The sequence below is a fragment of the Gymnogyps californianus genome, chromosome 7 (assembly GCF_018139145.2).
Source record: "Gymnogyps californianus isolate 813 chromosome 7, ASM1813914v2, whole genome shotgun sequence".
NCBI lineage: Eukaryota > Metazoa > Chordata > Aves > Accipitriformes > Cathartidae > Gymnogyps > Gymnogyps californianus.
In genome coordinates this window covers 10,706,484-10,726,477 of record NC_059477.1, presented here as the reverse complement: position 1 = coordinate 10,726,477, position 19,994 = coordinate 10,706,484, and positions in this window count along the sequence as shown.

Below are 19,994 nucleotides of genomic sequence, written 5' to 3'. Positions count from 1 at the left end.
AATGTAGACCTTTGAGAGGGCTGGTAGAGCTTTCCTCCAGTATTTCTGCCAGTATTTCCATTCTGTTCTGTAGTGGGGGATTCTAAACAGAATGGGAAGCAAACTTCAAGTGAAGATTCAAATGTGAATAACACTGTTATTCTCAAGTCACGGAGGAAACATTCAAACTGTAGTTTGCTTAAATGAACTAGATGGTTGCACTGTTTGAACTGTATTCACCTCTTTATCATGCTCAGTGGCTAGAGTATCCACGGGGTAATGTCTCCTTAATCATTTCCTTCAACATAACAAATATTCCACTTTGCAGTGTTAAACGGAAATAAAATAAAACCTGAAATAGGTGATTTTGAGGTCACAATTGTCAAACTGAAAAATGTCTGACATATTTGTTGGGTAGCAGAAATGATGGAAAGAGGGTACCGATCTCTTGCCAAGCAGAAAAGATAATGAATAGTGAAACAGTGATGACTGTCACTCAAATAGTTTTCAATAATGAGATTCAGCCTGTGTGTTCCTGGCAACAGATGCTCTCAAAGCCCCTGTCACGAATGACCTTTAAGCACAGTATTTGTTGCAAAGAACCACAATATTAACTGTCTCTTCACAGATTCAGATAGCCCACATAATGCTTATGTTCTGCAGAACACTCTTTGAGATTCCAGGTTTTATTTCTTCAAATGTCCTCCCCTCCGCCCCCCTAAGGATTGTAAGAAAATAAACAGGATGTAGCATGAGAAAAGGTTTGCTGTTATGGTGGAATACAAGCACTAATGTTTGTCCCATTATCTGGAGAAAAAAGGCTATGCAAAACATTATGGGCAGCTATGTAGCTGGTAGGCTTTAAAGATTTTTTGCCATTAGCATCATTCAGCCATTTATGTACCAGTGCAAAGGGTTCCTGTTTAACCCTTAAAGCTAAAGATTCTTTCCTGCTGCAACAACCAACAGAAGGGATGAAAAATACAATGGATATAATAGAAACTTTTTTTCTCTGCCAGACCTCCATCTAGAAAGTCAAGATAATTAACAGAGGAACAGAGAAAGGCTCTTTCTGCTCATCCTTTTCCTACCCACCTACCCTCTTCCTCCTTAGAGAGAGGAAGGTGCCAGAAAATAAGGAGAGAGGAAGTCACACCAAATTCAAAGCCTGCTCTTGAGTTTCTGGCCCCCACAAACACTATTGCAGGCTAAACTGAGGCCCAAACATCCTTAATTTTCTGATTTAGAATTCAGATACAAGTTTAACATGCTGACTGCTGATGCGACATCCCTTGTAGAGATGAAATAGGGGAAAGTGCTGTCAAGGTGGTCGTGCTGTCTGCTTTGACTTAAAGGAACTCCTTGGGTTCAGTGCGGTGTCTGCTCTGCCCAGAAATCCCAAGTCAGGTTTGCAGCCTGTCCTCCCCCTGCCCGCAGTGTCTGGGCTGACACCCCTTGGGGACACACAGGGCTGAGTCGCTGCTGATCACCTGTGGGAGTCCCACCACCGGTCACCCACGGGAGTCCCACCACTGGTCACCTATGGGAGACCCACCCCCAGTCACTGAGGGGCATCCCTGTGCTGCACTGCCTCCTCCTACCCCTCAACTCCTACCAAGAGCTGGCCCCAGCACCCAACAGCTCCCTCTCACCAGCACCAGCAACCTCCCCAGTGTGAAACGAGCATCTATCGTCTCACAGAGCAAAGGCAGGAGGAGGAGGAGGAAGAGGAGGAGGAGGAGGAAGAGGAGTTTTGAGTTTTCCTCATGTGGTGCAGCCCCCTACCTGTATGGGAAGTAACAAATGACAGTGTCATCTCCCAGCTAAGACTTTATTTAAATGGATACTGAAACTCCTGCTCCTGTTTCTGCTCTTTCCCCATCTTAAAAAATTAAGTAAATTATGTCAATTTACTTAAATAAATATACTTCAATTTAAAGCAACATTTTTTTTATCTTATGAAGTTCCAGATATTTTAGACAAACCCAATTTCCAGACTCATTCACATGAGCTCCCCTGCTGATTTTTTACATTCTTCATACTACTAAGGATCTAGGTTGAAAGCATTTTTGAACACAGCTATAGTATTTATGCTCATTTTCAACTATGTAATTTCCTTTCCTTTTTTCCTCTAAGAAAACTTCCCCATAAAATACAATCAAATTTTAGAATTCTTTTCACCTCCTTTCCAATACTACTTCTCCTTCCTTCATGTAGCCTGAAGAGTCTCATGAACTTCTGTGGATTTGTTGGGAATTAATTGTATATATTATATCACAGACACAATTTCTGCACTGGATAAATCCTCTAGCTAGGAGTACTACCATTTTTTAACTGCATTTGTTTACCCCTGTCGTGTATATAATCATACTCTATTGCCAGAGCTAGTATTCCATAAATTACAAAACTCTAATTGGACACAAACAACTGTGTTGTATATGAAAATGAAAATAGTAGCGCTATCAAGGAAACAATGAAGGGACAGACAGATAACTGAATGAAAAAAATTCTCCAACAACCCTTTTTAATCTCTCCACCTGCTTTTGTCTGGGTGGTGGCCAAATGGAAAAATGAAACAAGCTTTATGATTTATTATTTTGGATTCTTGTATACGGGCTGTAGAAGTAACAGGAATATTTATTAATGTTTGCAAAGAGTGTAATTTATTATTGATTTTTTTTCTCAACCTTGTTTAGCTACTGGCATGTGGAGACTATGAAAATGTAAGAAATATTTATAATATTTATTACTTCAACAGCTACAACTGCAACATTCTTTTGGCGTACATGGTCTACTGAATTAATTCTTTCTTCTGTTTGGTTGTTAATTGGAATTTATGTTCTTGTTGTGAAACCTCACATATTCTCATTTTATCAGCAGCAACTCAGATTAATACTACAAAAACTCAGATACTCTGTGCAAAGATCCATGCTTGACAAATTAATCAAGAAAAGAGTTTCCTATTATTAGTGTTCTGTATTTTGAACAGGCATTAGCTAAACGCACTTTGTATTTACATATCTGAAATGAAGCACCAAAGGATAAAGTCATGAAATTTATTTCAGTTGCTAAAATCATCAGGAAAGTAGGAAATAATTGAAAAAGAATGTGTGTCAAACTCCTTGGAAATAGTAATTTAAAAAATAACGCAGATAGCCAGGATGTCTCAAGATTAACAGCATTGAAAAAGAGAGAAAGAAGGAACAGAATAAACATCTTCACAAAGGTGGATCCATAACACAGGATCACGTGCATAGTGTCAGAGGGTAAATGCTCTGCCCAGCGAGAACCAGGCAGGACGGGCAGGGGGCTGCCTCTCGCCGCGGGCAGGGAGGGCAGAGGCAGACTGCGCTGGGGACAGTGTCAACGTGTTCGCACTCTCAGGACAAGCTGGGCCGTCGACAGCCTGGTGCCTGCAGGGATGCCTAAGCCAGCCAACAGAAAATGGCAAACAGAAGAAAATACCTGTTGTTTTTTTTTTTCTTTTTCTCTCTGATTTTAGCTCTGAAGCCCTGAGCCTATGCAAGATCCCTTCTCTGTACCAGGAAGGACCTCCTGGATTTATGTTCTTGAGTTTCCCCCTTACATATCGTTAATCAGCTTATTGCTTTCTCTTAACTTTTGGGTGTTAATAAATTGAAGACAGTTCTGCAGCTACGGGAACAACGGAAGAAATAGAAAATATGTTTAACAGAAAGAATCGAGGTGCTCAAGTGGCTTTGTTAACCAAAGAGACTGTTACAGAATTACGATCTTGACAGTGAGGATACTAAACATAACTGGATATAACATAGACAGCATTGGATTTTCCCTCAATGTTCATTTAAAAAAATGTTTTTCATAAAGGTCTTTACCTAAAAGAAGGAAAACATAATTCGGGGAAATTCTACGACCTGTTTGATAGAGGATCATCACAACTGCTTTACATTATCTGCCCTTTATACATTATGAATCACGATAATGTTTGAATATTTCCCTCATGGTTTGGGAATTGACAGGATGCGCACATTTGCCCTTGGGTCTGTTATTTCATACTTCTGCCTACCATTTGCGTCTATATTTTCATTTTATTTGCTCCTGTCAGTTCTTTACACAGGAAACAAGCCTCTTTGAAGGAATGCAAAATGGTGGCCTGGCCAATTCTAAAGTGAACTGTGTCATGATACCAGTTAAATAATGCATGAATGGATCCGTTCTAGCCATAATTCACTGCTAGTGCTATTTATTTCTTTATCATGTGTCAGTTCCCTTTCCTGTCAGGATATCAAATGGCTACAAAGTGCAGTGTGCTGTTTTCCTTATCTTTGAGCTAAATGTTCCATTATATCACATTTTAGGCTTTAAGATCGCATAATGAAGCACACATAAAATCTAAAGTGATCTTGAGTAATATATCCGTGATGCAATATGTTAAAAAGTGATACAGCACCAGGATTGAGTGTTACGCCGCTGCTATATCTGGTTGGTAGAATGACAAATCATTCGGTCATTAGAACAGCAGATACTTTGCTGTTGGTTTACTATAGGATTTCAAGGAGATTTATATACATTCATAGACATCTAGAGTTCAAGGAACTTAATTGGGCTGAGGTAAGTGTCTTTGGAACTCTGGGATTCACTGCTAGAAACTGTTTTCTGGCTTAAGCCACTGTGTGTGCTTGCTCTAAATCCTTTGGGCTTAACCTCTGAATTTTTACAGCACGAGAAGGTTAATCTCTTTCTCTTACAAGATTCTTCCTTAGATGGGAAATGCCACATTGAAGATGTGGCATACTGTTAATCTCATTGTTCTTTTGGATTTCAGCATCAGATCTGAAACTCCACATTTTTGAATCAGAATGGCTCATGTGGCATTAGTGTAGCTATGAAAGAATCTACTTTCTCTTCTTTTGTGGAACAAGTGGAGTAAGAAATGGATTCACTGTCTAAGATGCCTCCCAGAAACACGAGTTTGAGTTGCCAGCTTTATATCCTATTTTTTATATTTTGTATTTCAACTAACAATGACATATCTATTATATCATTGTTCTTAAAATAAACAATCTAATAATAAGTGTTCCTCCACAGTATGCCACCAAACAGATGCTTGAAAGAACAGCAGCGATTCAAATAAAAACAAAATAGAAATCTTAAAAGGTCACATCACTTCCCGATATTTTAGGTGTCAAAATTCAACTGAGCATAAATATTAAAACTTAAATGTGTCAGCTGTTAGAAAAACTCCCAGAACCTGCAAAAATATCTGAGTCACTTAACCATTTCTGACTACGCAATGAACTACAGCATGCATCAAAAAAGTGTACAGAAAATTATTACTACTTTTGAATTGAATTTCATCTACGGTATACAAATGCATTCTGACAAAAAAACAGGGATAAAAAAAATCTCATTAAAAAAGTGACTTTTTAAAATATATTGTTCTTTACAAATCCTAAATCTACAACCGTGTACCTGCAGGCACCGCAGCTGATGTGGGGCTTGGGTTCCAGTTTGGGCCTCTGAGGTACCACAATTTCCTATGAAACATTTACTTCTTCTGCCCTGTCCCCTCTAAATCCACAAAACCTGCTTTTACCTTATGATCCGCTCTAAACCAACACATCCTTTCTCTTTTTGCTATGCTGACCTCGCTGCAGGATTAATTAGCTAAGGTGCAGCAGCAGAGCAGAGCCGAGGGCAGCATGTCTTACTGCCTCATGTAGGCTCACCCCTTCGGATGTTGGCTTTACAATCTAGTTAATAAAATATTTAAACACCTCATTTTTATGCCCACAGGGAGCAGGATTTTAATCACAGGCATAAAGTGTTACTTGGACAGAACAAAACAGAGACAGATGAGTGGGTTCACGTGCAGACTGTCTTTCCCGGATGTGCTCCAGGGGCTGGCTGGAGGGCAGTGCCTGCGCTGGCAGGCAGGGCAGGCAGCCACGCACAGGCAGTAGGCAGCTGGGATTTGTCCCGCGGTGGACTGGTACCGATGCCTGAGACTGAGCATCTGCAGACAGTGTTCAAGGTGTTAACAACCCAAGGAGCTGCCGTCCCAAACAAGACCAATGCTGCTGGGGATAGGGCATTGCACTGGGTTCTTGACTCTGTTTTTTCCCACACAGAAAAATACTCTGATTATTTCCCCCCATTAGTCCTAACACCGTTGAAAGCCATCTTAGGTCACAGTAGAATTAGTCTTCATTCACTTTTTTAGATTTTTATTTCTTGTTTTGAAGTATAGCCCACAGTCCCAAGGTAGCAGAGGCTTGCAGTATCCTGATAAAGTGAACCTCAGAAAATACAAAACATAGGGACAGTTGGGATATAATACTTGCTAGGTTTGCACTTGAAAAAAACACAGTCACAGATTTCTGAAGAGGAGGCAAATATAAATGACAGCAAAGTACCTCAAGACACCAAGCTCATTTTCAACTTCTTTCCTGTTACAAAAGACTATACAGCTACAGGATCAAAAAATAAACCCCGTGATCAGAAGCAGGAGCAACTCTATCTCCCTGTTGCATTGACCGGGCGGGCGCTGTGAATTTGCCACAGCCTCCAGGCATCGCCTGTGCCTGAAGCAGGCTCTGCTCTGAGACGCGCAGGTTGGGGAACTCAGAGTACCGAAATTTTAGCTTTAACGTACACAGATATAATCACAGACCTTTTACACGAGTACCATTTGAGCTAATCCATTAGCCTTGCCCAAATTAGCCTAGCTGTTTATAAGATATTAAATGCACTACAAAGCCTAACATGTTTGTTATGCTCTATAATCAGAGCACCTGTTTAAAAGCCCACTGCAGCTGTACTTCCACAAGATTACAGGCCATTAGGCAAGTTATGCAGTACCTTATTTTTATGACCTAATCTCTCTTCCTCTTTTACATTTGAATTTTAGAACTGTAAAAATAAGATTCTTCCCCATCCATACATCTTCCCCAAGTCCTTCAGTGATTGAGATGAGGACAGTAATATTAATATTTATACAATGCTCAGATCTAACTTTCAGTTGCTATGGTAAAACACTGTCATAAAATATTTCATTAACTTTTAATCCTATTTAACACCGTTCTTCCCTCTTGAGACTATACTGAAACTTTGGATACTCATGAGACACAATTTTGATGAGAGATTCTAAAATATTTGGGTTTTTTTCTTGAATTACTAGCAAACTGAACAGAAAAAGACCTTGGATTGGATGGAGTTTCCAAAATGTAAGTTTACAGTGCCATTCTAGTAGGCATCAAGCAATGCGTTAGCTATTTGAAGCATCACAGGAGATTCGCACTCCTCTGGGGTGGCAGCCGGAGGGCAAAGGGGGTATCCTGATGTCTCTGAAAGGCCTCGCTGGGCCACTACTCAGGGACCAGACCCTCACTCCAGCTGTTGATTCTTCTCAAGAACTTTAAAAAGACAGTATTTCATAGGGAGAGTTACTATAACCTTCATTTAGTCCCAATCAGTATTTTCTTTACACCTAAACAAAAGTCTATATCAAATAGAGTATTATAGGATAGTTAAAATAATTCAGGGCTGCTAGAGGTAGTCTAAACTAACTACCTCCAACACAGTATGACCCATGAGAGAACAGAAAAGACACATTAACCTTACTGACATGGGATAAGATTATGATGCACGCGGCGACATGTCACTGAAATAGCTTCTCCCAGCTCAGATGTTGCTTTTTTAAAGATTTATATAAATTACAGCAATAGAGGCAGGTTAAGATTCTTTTGTTACCAGAGTTGCAATCCACTTCTGCAACTGATGCAAGTCATCTTAACGTACTGGCATGGAGCAGTACCTCTCTGTGAAGAGAAACACTACAATCACAGAAGAACATCATAATCCGAGTTATAAATAATGCCGTAATAAGTACTGTAAAGTACAAGCCCAGTCAGGGCTATTTGTGCGATCCCTCTCAGACAGAGGGGTCAGTATGAGGTAGGTTACGTATCTTAGTTTTCTCAAACTAAGAAACCAGTGTGCCGTTGGTGCTCTCTCCTGCAATAGCCTTCGAGGTAAATGCCCACAGTTGCACACAGTAGCCAACTCTATAAGGCATCAAAAAGCAGCAGTCACCCTTAAGACAGTGATTTTTTTTTAAAGTATGTCTCTACGCTTTCATTCTCCCTGAAAGTCTGAAGAACCACCTAAATCTAGTGCTTCTCAGACAGCAGCGTGCCCATTTGTGATGCTTTGATGAGGAGTTACGTAGGATTTCCCAACAACTGAGCTCAAAGGCAATCTCCAAATCACCAGAAGACATTTAGTCACTTAACTCCCTTGGGAAATCTGGTGATCTGGACCAATGTTCATAAATAATTACACTATCACTAACATTTTTAGTTTGTTTTATTGTGGTTTTATCTGTGTTTTTAAATGAAAAATAAAAGCAAACTAGATTCACTATTTTTTTATTTAAAGGCCTAAAAGGCATAACAGTGGTATCTACAGGCCTTTCTTAGGTCTAATAATTGCTCCATGTTCATTTCAATGTTGATCCTTGAAGCCAGACTTCCAAACCAGAAAAAATGGTATCAGAAATCACACTTTAGGTTACAGACCATGAGCATTTGAAGCCACAAAGGCCAATCCCTCTCTTGTATGCGTCAGGACGACAACTGAATAGACTTCTCTGTTTTAATTCAGTGATTATCTGCATGAACACAGAGGCGTATCCATCTGTTGATATATGTCTATCTATTAAAAAAAAGTTTTAGTACGTGCTGGCTATGTTATCCTTTTTGTGCTAGTGATGGAGTTTTACATTTTGGTTTTGATGGGAAAGAGTAGTTATGAGAGTCATCAATTCTATAACCTTGGGTAGTAATCTCTACTCTCACAGATCACATATTAGGTATCTTCTACTTTCCATCATTTATCACATACATTATAATCAGTGAAGAGGCAGCCATTTTAAAACAAGGTCTAGAGTAAGTTTTCCTAAGAAAACTAAGGACAGGGTATACTTTTAATTCCTTCTTTACTGTGTTTTCAGGAAGATATATGTAAACAAAACCTTTAATTAGCTCTATTGCTGATTTTTGATATTTGCAGCAGTCTTTCTGAGTGTTATGCAAATTTCTGCTGAGGCAGTCCACAAATAATCCAATTACAACACATTATCTATTTATTATGTCAGAATTTAGATTTATTATGCCATGCTTGGCAACTGCTTCAATACTATGTAAATAGAAACAACCAAAACCAAACTCAATCACTCATTTTTTTTAGACAACAGAAAGATCATTAAGTGATAATAAAAGATAGTTATAATATAAATGCGCAGCACAACTACAATAATCATTAAGAGAATTATTTCTCTATGTAAGAGTGAAAATGATATCACTGTCATTTTATTGCTAATTGATTGCACAATCACTTTATTGCTGTTGTCCGTAAGCAACAGGAAGGCCTGGGGTTCATGAGGAAAATTAGGTTTCCATGTCCCATTTGATGATTTTCTTGGCTTTGTGCTACCTTTCCTAGGTCAGGGGGTAGAAGGAGGGACGGAAGGAGCAAACAAGAACTTGCATGGTGGAGGAAGGCTTCAAGTGTTGTAGGACTTCATTTTTGCTCTTATTTTATGAGCCTTACTGGCACTTATTACTGAATGCAGCATATCAGGATTGACCTTAAATCCCCTCTTAGAAAGAGCACAGTATTCTTTCCTCAAGCATCGTCATACAATGAATTTCACTGCAATTTACCTATTCAGACAAGAAGTCTCTGACAAATGACCAATTTAACATTTCCTAGAACACATCTAGCTGGTATCTTTTAGCTGGATATGCCCCCAACTTGAGGCACAGTGCATTAGCTACTCTGAAGAAAGGCTGCCTTTTGCAGCACTCTTCTCGGACATTGCATTCATTTCCAAAGGACCAAGCTTCACTCCTTCCTCATTTTCAAATCACGTAGTGGCTACAAGTGAAGAAAGGGAAATAATTACATCAGAACAAGACAGCCAAAAATGGACTTAGCCCCAAGAGCTCTGATTAGGCTGTTATTATGCGATCGCTACCCCCCGCAGCTAACCCCCAGCGCACTACCCTGTGGAGCATGCGGCCATTAGCCCTGCTAAGGAGGTCACGTACCCGCTTCTTCTTTAAAGGGGTTCGGGCACCCGGGCCAATCAGAATGACGGACGGTGCGGAAGCGGGAGCATAAAAGCGCGTGGCGCACTTCCTAGGAGCGCCTGGCCGGCTCCTGTCTGCTGCCGCCTTCGCGCCGCGGGCTGCTCCCCGAGGGGCCGGTGAGTGCCCTCCGTGCTGCGGCTGGGGTCAGCGCGTTAGAATGGCCCGGTCTGCAGAGGGCCCGCGTTAAAGCATGGAGGTTCGGTTGTACGTTGTTGTGCCCTTGCGCTGTGGAGGATCCCTAACGAACCTGGCTGTCCCTGCAGGGCTCGGTGGTGTGCTAGGAAAAAGGGAGCGGGTCACCTCAGGAGATGCTTGCTCTGGTCCTGCTATCGGGAACGCTTTGTTTTTTTTTCTTTCTCACTGTTGTAACAATAGCATAACTGGTTTGGTAGGTCGTACGTGAGCCCAGCTTTGTGAAAATGTTCAACCAAAATCCAGGGGAGCGTGTCTAGTTTTTTAAAGGTTTTGTGAGTTTGTTACCAACACTACTGTTTACATAAAGCTGGCTGTTAGCTTCTAATTTCATGTTTGATATACACCATTAAACTAGCAATTATAAAAGCTCAGTTTATCATCTCCATCATTCTCTTTTTGTAACACTTGTGTTGCTCATTAAAAGGTTATCTTTGTACTCTTCTGCTCAGACCTCTGAACTGATGTCAGGCATGATGCATATGTAAGCTATGTAATTTTATGTAAAATGGCAATAAGCTGCAGTGCTAGTTTTCAGTCAGATTCCCAGTATGCACAGTGCACACAGTATTGCCTGGATCCTGTAACACAGTATCCATGACATAGCCTAAGCTCATACTTATTTTATTTTTGGTGTCCTGTCTGGAGGTTAGGTCATCTCAGTGCTTACTGGTGTGCCCTTCCTGACTGGGAAGGTCAGCCTGGCATTATGTTACGTGGCCATCATTAAAATTCCTGTGTTGAGTCAAGTCACAAGAAATGTAAGTAGGAAAGTGAAGTCTTGACAAGCTCAATGGTCATCTGAAGCTACTGTGATTTATTAGTTTGTCCCCTGAAATAAAAGTTTTTAAGTTGATTGTATTATTCAATAAGAGACGAAGTGACATAATCTGTCTCAAATTTGCTCAAGTGGCAGTCAGAGCAGGACCTTCCTAAGACCCTGTATACGTCCTGTCTCCTGAGTGCTGGTGAAGAGCAGCTTTGGACCAATGTTTTTTGGTCTCAGAAAGAAATGGAAGGCAATACCTGTCTACATAGGATGAGCTTGAGCCAGTTCATGGCTTTCTGGTGAGGGACCTCTGTGTAATTATGTAGGTAGGCTCAGTAAATACTAAGTAGCTTTGATATAAAGGCAAAGGAGTCTTTTTGCAAGTGAAGAAAAAAAAAAAGCAAATACAAATTTTTGAAAACTGTCAATCTATCTTATTCCAGAGTTATCTGCAAATGGATCTTAGTTTGGTGTTACTTTTATTTGAATTATTTTAGCCTACAGGAAGAGTGCAGGGATTATTACATATTGTGTTCATGATTTGCAATTTGGCATTTGCTTTGTGAACATAGCTAAGTGATATTTCTGTTCTTTGATTGGATGAGTCCCTAATTAGAAGTTTTCAGGAAATACTTGTGAACATTTCATGTGTGTTGCAAATTCATCGGAGTATTTGCCACTATATATTTGCATGAGTATTCATTAAGTTATCTTTGCCAGAAATAACTGATTACTTAACTATTCACTTAAAGATAAAATTCATCAAATGGGATATGGATTCACTTATTCGCCAGGTATTTACATACATTCGTCAAAATAGATTAGGAAATGTACTAGAGATGCCACTTACACATGTATATTTCATGTTTAAGTTCCAGTTGATGGGCTGATTTCCATGTGTCCTTTGCAACATTGCTAAGCATTCTAGTAAACTCACTTTCGGAGTTGTTTCCTTAAATTCAGCCTTCCCTAGTCTGATTTTATTTCATTATTTTTCATGTACCACAGTAAATAATTATTATTCCCTGCATTAACATTCTTTGACTATTTTGTGGGTTGTTGTCATGCTTTTGCTTGGTAATTGCTTTATTTAATCTTTTTTGGTGAATTGCATGCTGTGGTTCTTTCACTGTTTTTTTCTTTTTTTAATTTTTTTTTGTTAAATTCCATTTTGTAACTTTCTGGAAATGTATTGTTCTAAAAGGAAAACAGGATTTCACCATGGCATTTCCATATCCTTGCTTTGTTTCTTCTGCACCTTAAAAGGTGTCTAAAGCACCTTTTGTTTTTTCTGACTATATCATTAATTCATGTCTGCATATATTATTCCTTTCTATCTTTCAATATCACATCTTGCATTTTCATCTTTCAGTTGTTTTCCTCTCATGGTTTGTTTGCATTCTTTGATGCTCTTCCTTTAATTATTTTTTTGAAAATTTTAATCTTGGGTACCCTTTGTGTTGTCTCTCTACTCTTGTGGTGTTCAGAATTTTTAATTTAGTTATCACCTGTGAATTGCATTAGCGCACTGAGAGGTTTATGTTTGTTATATAATGCTGTTATGAGAGGTTTGTACTTTTGGTGACTAGTGGATTTAAGTTTTTGCTTGAAACTATATTTCAGTGGAGTCACCGTAGCTGGTCTCCGGCAGCTGTAATATAACACCCTATCCTGACCGTAAAAGGCTAGTACTGAACGCAGCTAGGTGCAGAGTTTCAGCTTGGGAGTTCACCTTTTGCATGGATGTAAAGCATGGGATGAGTCACTCTTGGCGGATTAAGGAATACAGATGAATGACTGTGCCAAATGGATTTCAACAGGAAGCCTCCGAGACTGGCAATTGCACCCAAACTGGTTGTTGCTCCCTTTAGCTGATCTCGTTAAGACTTGCAGAAGTTCCTGGTTTCATAATGGGGGATGGATTACTGAAGGAAAAAAAAGAGGCTTGATAAAGATTTGGCCACTCCTGGAATCAGGCAGATATACAAACCCAGTTATTCCATGTCTGTGGCCATGGTGGTGGCATCATATTTTCAGGCTAATAAGATCCATGTGCTGGACTTGCTGCATGATGGATGAGAGGGATGTAGGTCTTCAAACCCTTCACCTGAACCTCCAGACCAAGGTGACAGAACTGAACTGCACTTGGTTTGAAGCTCTCCCATCACATCAAGGACTGCCTGCATTTGCCATTGCTGCCATGGGTTTTTGTGGCAGTTCCTCAGAAATTGGTAACACTTGCAGGAGAACTTATTGAATGCTCAAAGTTAAGCTGTCCTTCCATCTTGCAGAGGGATACTGCAGGATCAGTGTAAAGAAAAGTACCTCTAAACAGTTATGTCCATTGCAGAGAGAACTCTGATGGACAAGAGCCTAGGAAATACGCAATTAAAAAATAACAAGCTTTCTGATGTATCTCAATCCTAGTTGGATTCCTCTCTGAATGATAATGATGACAGGAACCTTAATTATTTGGGTCCTGAATGGGAAGTAGAAATGTGGAACTTTGAAATCTGCTTTTTTTGGTTGATTAATTCTGGTTTACATTTATTTATTGGCGAAGAGTGTTAAAGACTGGCCATTAAAGATGTTGTGGTACAATGCAGTGTTAGTCATGAGTAACTGAATCAGCTTAAATGTTAAAAGCTGAATGTCGTATAGCAGTTTTCAGGATTTTTTAAAAGACTAGTTTATCAGTCTATTTTATTTAAAAACCCTAAAAATATCTGTCCTGTCATTGAAAACCAAAATGGTGAAGATTAAGACAGTTTAAGGCTTCCACTGAAAAAAGCAAAAACAGTGAAAACATGGCTCAGCATACTGCTCTCCATGTGAACGGAGAAATAAAGCAATAAAAATGGTTCCTTATTATAAATTCTTACCACCGTATTTAAGCTAATTCCATTTGATACCGTATAGCTAAGAAAGTATTTTTGAGACTGTCAGACTTGAAGATGTGAGTGAAGTCATCCTGACAGTGATTTGAAATTTCCACTCTGGCATTTCAAATTTGATAAAAGGTTTGAGCTTTTAAAGCTAAAGTGCATGTTTTATATAACGCAGTAGGAGCCCTATTGTCAAATGGTCTGAGGAACTGTGAATCGACAGCTATCATCAAAATAGCACAAATTCACGAGCAAGATCTCCTAAAAGACTATGGGGTGTTATTACAGCACCTAGCGGAGTATAACATGTTCTTTATTCTGCAGGCATTTTTCTTACAGCTGTCAGTCCCTTTGTAACAAAGGCTCTGTCTAAAGGAAACACACGTAGTTTCTCTAGGGCATGTGAGTCCTGGTCAAAGAAAATTCTTCAGTATTTCTTGTGCAAAGTAACAGCGTAGACAAATTTATACTGTCATCATATCTGGGTAGCTTGCACACAGTATTTTTTAGTATATGTATGATATCAAGTACTGGTATGGGAATACAGTCTTCATGATGGGACTGTTACTGCAGTATTGGGTGTAGTCTCCCCATTTAGTATTGATGAGGGGACACAGGTTTCAATCTTATGGAAAAAGGGGTGTTAGGGAAGGGGGGAAAAGGTGTCTAAATGCCCCAGGCTTCCACATGTTCTGGTCAGACAGGTTGAAGGCTAGAAAGCATAATCCAGTTCTTGCTGTGGTCAGTTATTTGAACTGAACTATATGTACTCTTGATTTGAAAAGAGGGGTGAAACAGAGCAATGCAGTAAAGCAGTATTTTCTTTGTCTATTACTCGGCCCATACAGGAAAGTGGAAAATGGGTGAGAATTTGACCCCTTTCCTTCTATTTCAAATAAGGCCAAAACAAACACCCTGACACAAGCTGAGGCTGGCTCTCCTGAAGTGTAATGAGTGGGTATTTGGGTATCTCCTCCTTGGTGGCACCCCTGTTTACAGTTCCTTGTCTTTTGAAGGAAGTTAACATGACAAGCACATCTCATGCCCAGCAAGCAAAATGATTCACAAAGCAATCTTTTCGTGGGTTTTGTTTGTCTCTGCTTTCTAGCCCTCTTCAGCAGTCTTGGTAATTAGGAAATATTTCCTGCTTTGTCAGTTCAGATTTATTTGTTCTCTGCTAGTATCCCCCACATGGCTGGAATACAAATCATTTGCTGGAAAAAATGAGAAGTGATGAAGAGGAGGGTGATTAATGACCTAACATTTTATTGTACCAGATAAAACGAGGGGTTTCACTCAGTTTGCCTCCAGATAGTGTTTTGTATTCATTTTGCAACACAGTTAGAATTCAATTGTATCGAAAGTGAAAATTCATAAACCTACAGCAGTTTGCGAAATGTGAATGATTGATTGCATACAGCCAGAAAACTCTTGAAAAGATAAACTAATTCGGTGATGAACAACGCATTTCATACTCAATTAATTATACAGTACATTTTGTTTCAAAATATTAAATGCCTAGAACAGTCTTCTGCCTGAAAGCATCTGGGCTTTGTAATGAGACAAAAGTCTTGGGTTCAATCAGCTGTCTGTATGAGAGTTTAGAATGACTTATGTCTGAATTAGAGAGGTTTAGGGCAGTGATTTCCTGGCAGGAAATTAATAATGAGCTAAATTAGAACATGCCTAGAGATGATTTAAACAACTTAGCTAGCATTGTCTGTGACAGGCTGTCAATTTTTTTCCCCAGTTCTACTATTGTCTAGTAAATAATTGAAATCATTAAAATGTTGGTAGTGCACTGTGACTCATCTTGCAAAACCAGACTCATTCATACCATCTTTCAAGCAAATTTTTATAGAAAAGCAAAAAAATCCAAAAGGAAGTAGACAGTCATACTTGAACAGAAGATGGGAGATCTGAAGAGCGTGTTCTTGCAATGCACAGGGTGTTGTGGTTGAGCATGGCAAAAAACAGGCCTAGTGTTTCTGATTGAGACAGCTTTTAGTGTTGCTTTGTATTTTGTCAAATCTTAACATCAGAGCAGATTCAAGTCCTCTTCACACTGCAAAGGGTGAGACAACTGAACCAGAGGGAAATAGCTAATGTCTCTGGCTCCTTCAAAAATAGTATTGTACTCAATCACCTTTTACTCCCTTTAAATCAATGTACACCAAAGAGAATTAAAAAAGAAACAGAGCTGTGGAGAGGGCTTTAAGGTTCAACATCCAGATGTTTCAGCTGGTGGTAACGATGAGTGCTTTCCCTAAGCAAATTGTCAGGAAGTTCTGTCTGCCTGCTCAGGCTGTGTCATGCCAAGATAAATTATTTCTGACCTTTTCCTCATTTCAAGGTAAAACAAAACTAAAATCATTTATCTTACTGTCCAGTTCTTAAAAGTTAATATCAATTCTGCAACTTCGGGGAATGAATCAAAGAGGGCGTGAGTAGTTAAATGATGGCCAGTGACACTAAACTGCCTGCTGTGTGCTGAGAGATCTCATTCAATAAAAGTGACAAAACAATACAAGCTCTTATTATTTAAGTGGCTCCTGAAAATATAGAGCTAATGATATGATTGACAGTCATTTCTGAAAAAAAAAACCCAAAACCAAACCAAAAGCCAAAACCCCCACTATGAGCAATTTCACCAGGGAGGCAGAAAGAAAAGGGAGATTATTCATATCAGCTTCACAGTGGAACAGGAACTGTATAGCCCTGCCTTGGGAGTTCCTAAGACACTAAAATGTCCCATTTTCTACTCCCAAAGATTGAGGGAACTTCTAATTGGAGCAGCTTCACCTACGATTTGGTCTTCAGAAGTACCACAGCATTCCCCTGCTCTGCTGTGTCCTTGGAGGTGTTGGAGTAGAAATAACACCCAGGGGAAATCCAGAACTGTGGCAGCATGCAGGAGCGTGCCCAAAGAAGAAAGGGTCCCTACAGCCTCCACTTGGCAGGTTGTGCTCACAACCCATTTACTTTCGAATTGAATTTTAAATCCCCAGTGCTGCTTACTATTTGTACATGAATGGATCCCATAGGATTTAAAAAGAAAAACTTTTGCATCTCAGAGGAATACACAAAATACTGTAATACTAGTTACTTCCCTCCAAGAAAAAGATACTGGCTAAATATATCAACGCTAATACCTAGCAAAAAGTAGTTTTGCTTTCAGGGTATTCCAGTGGAACATTTTTCACTGAAATATCCTAACAAACATAGTTCCATTAACTTCAGTGGAGTTTGATCAAAATAGATCATGTGTAGTGTGGATTTTTCAGACTTGTTCATAGTGGCTTAGATTGTAGGAGCTAATTTTCTAAGCATCAGCATCTTTCAAAGGATGAGAAAGACAAGTATGTATTGGGGGAAAGTTACAGGAAGGAGACAAAACACCATTTCAGTATTGCTACTGTTTCCTTTGTGGTCCAGACTTCTATTTAATTCAGTGGTATAATAAATGCATCGTTCTTTCACGGAGAACTAACAGAACAGTAGATAAAAGTAATGGATCTGTAAACATCAAAGTTCTGCTATTTGAAAATTGAGGTGGAAATTGGAATGGAGAATTAGAGATAGAACCAAAGTATTGGAGTGTTTACATTGTCTGGTTTACTGATGTTCAGTTATATCTTAATGGGCTTGTTGCACTTAGGGTATTATTTACAGGCACTGTAGTTTTAAGTTAAGTGAGGTTAGTTAAAATATGACTGACTGTTCTGCAGGATGTCTAGAAATACAAATAAAATTAAGGAAATACTACTTGTTTGTTTTTTCTCTTCTCACGTTAATGCAGAATTGTTTTGATACTTAATCTTTCTCAAAAACATTTGCTTTATCTTAGCAGATAATTACAAGTATTTCTACTCAGTTTTCTTTTTCTTTGTGGGAGAAAACAACAATAAATATCTTTTATAGAAGTCAGGAAGTAGCACAGAAGTTTTATGGCGAATACAATGACAATTACTAGATCCAAAGCTCCAAAACTATTTGCTGTTATGTTCCTGCCTCTTTTTAAAGGGTAAGGAAACTAAGTGCATACACTGCGTATATTGGAACAAAGGAATGCAGAGCAACATAGTGATTAAAGGCCACTTCTCTATGTGAGGTGGATCCAGTAGGTTTTGGATACTATCTTTGTTTGAAGACTGTATCTTCTGGTGCTGAAGACAAACAATAGTTCAGCTGTGGGTTCTCATAAACCCACCATACTGGGTGGTTTCATCAAGACAATGTTTCAGACAATAGAAGTCTAAAAGGAAATGAGATGTAACTATAGCAATTGCATAATCCTCCAGAAATTACACATTACAATTTACAACAGTCCCAATTTCCAAGTACATTTGATATGGGATAAAAAGGCACATTAGAAAGCAATTAACTCAACAGGTTGTTAGAACATGGGCATATCTACTATAATGATATTTTTAAGAATTTCCAAGGAACAAAGGAATGACAGAGGAAGAGTTCAGGCATCGTCTACAAAAAGAAGTTTAATACCATGAAATTTGAAAGAAACTAATAAACATTCTGGGTACTTTCAGAGTCTTGTTTGCAGGTAGATGTACCTCATCTCAGTAGCTTTGGTGCTCTTTCTGTCTTGACCCAAGTGAAGTTTGGCAGAGCATGACAGCTTTCTAAATTTCTAGCCAATTCTTGGCTTTCTGCTAAGTAACCCTTTTCTTTTTCTGAACATTGTCTATTTAGTTGCTTTATCTTAATACAAGGCTTTGGTTTTGTTGTCTGTTTGTTTACAATGTTTGTGTGGTGCTAGTTTGTGCATCTTAAGATGTTCTTTGAACCACCCTATTTCAAAGAGCCATATCTTATTCATCCTCTTCCTGGATTGCAATATCGATTGTCTTTAAATTTGAAAGAAAAAAAACAGGAAGCTTGTTTGCTTTGTCTTATACTGCTCAATTATATAGGCAAACTAAAGAAGGCATTTAAGAGTTGAAACTCCAATAACATTTAGATTTACAGAAATTTTGAAATTACAAAAATTTAACAGGATTCATTGCTCCCCAAATATTTTTGTTTTTTTGTTCCAAAACTAAAGTTATTTATCTTTACTGACTATGTGTAAAAAGCTATGCCAGTCATAGTGATACAGTTTACCTAAACCAAAATACTTTTTCAGCTTAAGGTCTTTAATTGCTGTAATCTTGTTGTCAGTGTTTTCTGATTTTAACAGATTGGTGTCTGATTTGCAATGTGAGTACTAACTCAGATGTGCAGACGTTCAGGACATCTCAGTGACCGCTCAGACATCGGTCATGCCCCCAGTCTTGCAGTACCTGTTTGCAGCTGTTTCTGTCCCCTTTCATGAGCTCTGTAATCTTTCCTATTTAGGGCAGTCTGCACATTTATTAGAAGGCTGGTTTTCAATTACCTTCCAAATACTGCCATGGATTGAAAACATGGATTAGCTAGACAAATGATTCAAAGCTAATTAGTTAAAAATAGATTCTCTTTTTCCAAATACTCTTTTAGTCCCCTTCAGCTATTTAGCACTTTTTAATGAACAGAATTACACTAGTGGGGCACCTTTTAAATACATTTTCTCCTTAAAAATCAATAAAGACCTTTTAAAAAAATTCAGTAGTCAACACCATGACTTATACAGGTGACTAATTCAATACAATCAACATATCAAGTGATTTTAATTCTACAAGTGAACGCAAATTGTCGCTGTTTACTAGAGCACTTCTATTAAAAGTTCATCCATGAAAATTACAGACTGTCATTATAATTTTTATTTTTGCTTATGTAAACCTTTTAGAGAATGCTTTCTGCATTTAATAGAACAGGCCCTGTTAGAATACAAATTACTCTTGAAAACAAAATAAATCATTCCCGAAGTAAATCTTAAGCAGAACCATAAATTTCAGTTGATACAGCAGCATGGTTACAAGAACATCAGCTGTGTAACAAGATACATACAGAACTGGTTTGCAAGCCAAGCAATACTATATAAACTTAGCAAGCAATGATCCATTAAATGAGCCATCTTATACGTGATTTCAAGCCTGG